We start from the raw sequence: 4,223 nt of genomic DNA on the forward strand, positions 1-4,223 counted from the left end.
AAGAACTTCTTCTTGCGGTGGTAGTCAAGATCAGGGGGTACGATATCAGCAGCTAGGTAATTAACAAAGTCTGCATACCATGGTACGTTACTTACTGCTAAGGAATTTTGGGAGTGCTCATGAGGGCCTAGGCTATCGTCTTCAATGGTTTCTAGTCTAGCTATTAGTCTATCATAGGCAAAATCATCATTTATGGGTACTAGTTCTAGTTTTAAGTGTTCTAGCCTAGAAAGGTGATCAGCTACTACATTTTCAGTGCCTTTTTTATCTCTTATATCTAAATCAAACTCTTGTAGTAACAAAATCCATCGGAGTAACTTGGGCTTGGCATCTTATTTACTTAATAGGTAACGAATGGCAACATGATCAGTGTAAACTATAATTTTTTCTCCTACTAGATAAGATCTAAATTTGTCTATAGCAAAAACTATAACGAGTAATTCCTTTTCAGTTGTTGCGTAGTTAAGTTGGGCAGTGTCTAGGGTTCTACTGGCATAATAAATGGCATGTAATTTTTTATTTTTTCTTTGTCCTAGAATAGCTCCAACGGCATAATCACTAGCGTCGCACATTATCTCAAAAGGTTCTGACCAATCAGGGGGTTTCATAATAGGTGCTGATATTAATGCTTCCTTTAAAAGATTAAATGCTTCATTACATTTTCCATCGAAAATGAATTCAGCATCTTTCATTAAAAGACCAGTTAAAGGTTTAGTTATTTTGGAGAAGTCCTTGATAAAACGCCGGTAGAATCCAACGTGTCCAAGAAAACTTCGGACTTCTCTGATTGTTTTGGGCGGTTTTAGGTTCTCTATAACTTCTATCTTAGCTCTATCTACCTCTATACCTTTTTCGGAAACTATATGTCCTAAAACAATTCCTTTGGTCACCATGAAATGACACTTTTCCCAATTTTGTACAAGGTTTACCTCCACGCATCTCTCCAGGATTTTCTCAAGGTTAGCAAGACAATTGTGGAAATCGAATCCGTAAACCGAGAAATCATCCATAAATACTTCCATGATACCATCTAGGTAATCTGTAAAGATTGACATCATGCAGCGTTGGAAAGTGGTTGGGGCGTTACAGAGGCCGAATGGCATTCGTCTGTAGGCAAAAGTTCCATAAGGGCATGTGAAGGTAGTTTTTTCTTGATCTTCAGGGTGGATAGGTATTTGGAAGAATCCAGAGTATCCATCTAGATAGCAGAAGTAAGAGTGTTTGGCTAGACGCTCCAACATCTGGTCTATAAATGGTAAAGGGAAATGATCCTTCCTGGTTGCTTTATTTAATTTTCTATAGTCTATGCACATCCGCCATCCTCCTTCCATCCGTTTTGCTACATGTTCACCTTTATCGTTTTGCACGACTGTGATGCCTCCCTTTTTAGGTACTACATGCACAGGGCTCACCCACTTACTATCCGAGATCTGATAGATTATACCCGCCTCAAGTAACTTAGGAACTTCTTTTTTAACAACATCACTCATTTTAGGGTTTATTCTTCTCTGATGTTCTCTGGAGGGTTTTGAATCTTCTTCGAGCGAAATCTGATGCATGCATACGGATGGGCTTATACCTTTCAGGTCAGAGATGTTATATCCTAAGGCTGGGGGATATCTTTGTAAAACATCTAAAAGTTGGTATGTTTCCTCTTGGCTCAAGGCAACACTGACTATAACTGGACGGTTCATCTCTTCATCGAGGAACTCATATCTCAGGTTCTTAGGCAGTTCCTTAAGTTCTAAGGTTGGTTTCTTAGGGCATGGCATAGGATCTGGGGTAAGGGATAAACATTCGTAAAGGTTATCATCAATGTAGGGTTTCCTAAAGTCATCATCTTCCAGTATGAGAGTCGATGATAACTTAATTGTTTTTATGATTTCTTCTTGTTCTAATTCCCTAACGCATTCATCAATGATATCTATGGCATAACATGCGTCTCCCATCACAGGTGCCATAAGAAATTTCGAAAGTACAAATTCTATTTTCCCGTCACTTACCTCAAAGGTCAACTTTCCTCTCTTGACATCTATTATGGCTCCTGCAGTTGATAAGAACAGTCTACCTAGAAGGATTGGTATACCATTGTCCTCTTTGATGTCCATGACAACAAAATCAGTAGGGATAAATAACTAACCTATCCTAACAGGGACATCTTCTAAAATGCCTATCGGATACTTACCAGATCTATCGGCTAACTGAAGTGACATCTTAGTAGGCTGTAATTCTCCTAAGTTTAACCTCTCACAAACTGCTAAAGGCATTAAGCTCACACTAGCTCCTAAGTCTAGAAAATCTTTTTCGATGACATGAATTCCCAAAAGACAAGGAATGGAGAAATTTCCAGGATCTTTATCCTTTTTGGCTAACTTATTCTCGGAAATAGAATTGCATTCCAAGGGCTTCGGATCGTCGAGTCTACGTTTGTTGGTAAGGATGTCTTTTAGAAACTTTGCATAAGAAGGTATTTGGGTGATGGCTTTTGTGAAAGGGATTTCTACGTGAAGTTTTTCTATAACCTTAATAAATTTCTGATATTGGTTATTGATCTGGGTTTGTTTCAGTATTTGCGGATATGGTCTAGGTGGTTTATATGACGGGGGTGGTACGTAAGTTTTATTTTTAGGTTCTTCTCCTTTTTCTTGACCTTCCTGTTTTTCAGATTCCTCTGGTTCCTTTACTTCGTCTTTGGGTTTGGTATATTCCTTAGAAGTTTTGGGTTCACTCAATCTTGGGTTTGGTGGCTCATCATAAGCGTTCCCACTTCGTAGGGTAATGGCATTGGCTTGTCCTCTCGGATTTTGTTGAGGTTGTCCAAGGAACTGTCCTCCAGGTGTGGTCTGGGGGGCTTGGTTTAAAGCTCCCTGAGAGATCTGGGTTTCAAGCATCTTGGTGTGAGTAACTATTTGGTCAACCTTGGTTCCTAATTGGGTAATCAGTTCGTTAACGTGAATGTTTTGGTTCATGAACTCTTTGTTTTGTTGGGTTTGAGCAGTGATAAAAATTTCCATAATTTTCTCAAGGCTCGGCTTTGGTGGTACAGGTTGCATAGGTTGATTTGGTCTTGGGGCTTGATAACCTGTTTGTCTCGGAGGTGTATTATTTTGGATAGGGTTATTATTCTTATAGGAGAAGTTCGGATGATTCCTCCATCCAGGGTTATAAGTATTTGAATATGGGTTCCCTTGGGTGTAGTTCACTTGCTCAGAGTGGGTTTCATTTAATAGATTGCATTCTGCAGATTGGTGTCCTTTGGTTCCACATATCTCACAATCCGACGAAACTGCAGCTGCAGTATTCGGGTTTATGCACATATGCCTGACCTTGAGGGATAATGTGTCCATTTTGGCTTGCATCATGTCTATAGAGCTTAGTTCATGTACTCCTCCTTGGGCTTCCTTCTTCTCAACTGTCGCTCGTTCAACTCCCCATGATTGATGGTTTTGAGCCATATCTTCGATGAGGGCACTAGCTTCAGGATAAGGTTTGTTCATCAGCGCACCGCCTGCGGCAGCGCCGATGGCCATCTTAGTGTTATAGTGAAGTCCATTATAGAAGGTTTGAATGATTAACCAATTTTCTAAACCATGATGTGGGCATGCTCTTAACAGCTCTTTATATCTCTCCCAAGCTTCGAACAACGATTCTCCTTGGTTCTGGGTAAATCTAGTTATATGGTTTCGAAGAACAGCGGTCTTATTTGGGGGAAAGTATCTAGCAAGGAATACTCTTCTAAGGTTATCCCAAGTCGTAACGGAATTGGGTGGAAGGGAATCTAACCACGATAGGGCTTTATCTCTGAGGGAAAAAGGGAATAATCTTAAATGGATTGCCTCAGGAGAAGCTCCATTGGTTTTAAAAGTGTCTGCTAATTGGAGAAAGATTTTTAAGTGTTGGTTTGGGTTCTTAGTAGCGAGACCTGCGAATTGTCTTTGTTGCACTAGTTGCAACAGGGAGGGTTTAAGTTCGAAATTATTAGTTGGGATGGTTGGGTTTACTATACTAGAACTAGGTTCTCCGTTGGATGGTTTGGCGAAATCCTTAAGAGGTCTTTGGTTTTGACCTTCGGCCATAGCTCTCCTAATTCTATGGAAAAATAAATGTGCGCGAGCATAACGTTCAGGTTCCGCCAGAGGGTATACTAAGCTTCCGGTGCTGCGAGTTCTTCGCATTGACCGGCGGGTAATAGCCTAAGTCTAAACGATATAACAACAGGGTAC

The 4,223-nt window shown here is 40.3% G+C and overlaps 1 non-coding gene across 1 annotated transcript; it reads left to right on the forward strand.

The window, feature by feature from the left end:
* The first annotated feature begins 3,585 nt into the window (after window positions 1-3,585).
* Window positions 3,586-3,692, forward strand: LOC127124975 (small nucleolar RNA R71). Its single transcript, XR_007804445.1, has one exon. It is a non-coding gene; the product is annotated as a small nucleolar RNA R71 (small nucleolar RNA).
* Window positions 3,693-4,223: the final 531 nt, after the last annotated feature.

Source organism: Lathyrus oleraceus, chromosome 2, assembly GCF_024323335.1.
Source record: "Lathyrus oleraceus cultivar Zhongwan6 chromosome 2, CAAS_Psat_ZW6_1.0, whole genome shotgun sequence".
NCBI lineage: Eukaryota > Viridiplantae > Streptophyta > Magnoliopsida > Fabales > Fabaceae > Lathyrus > Lathyrus oleraceus.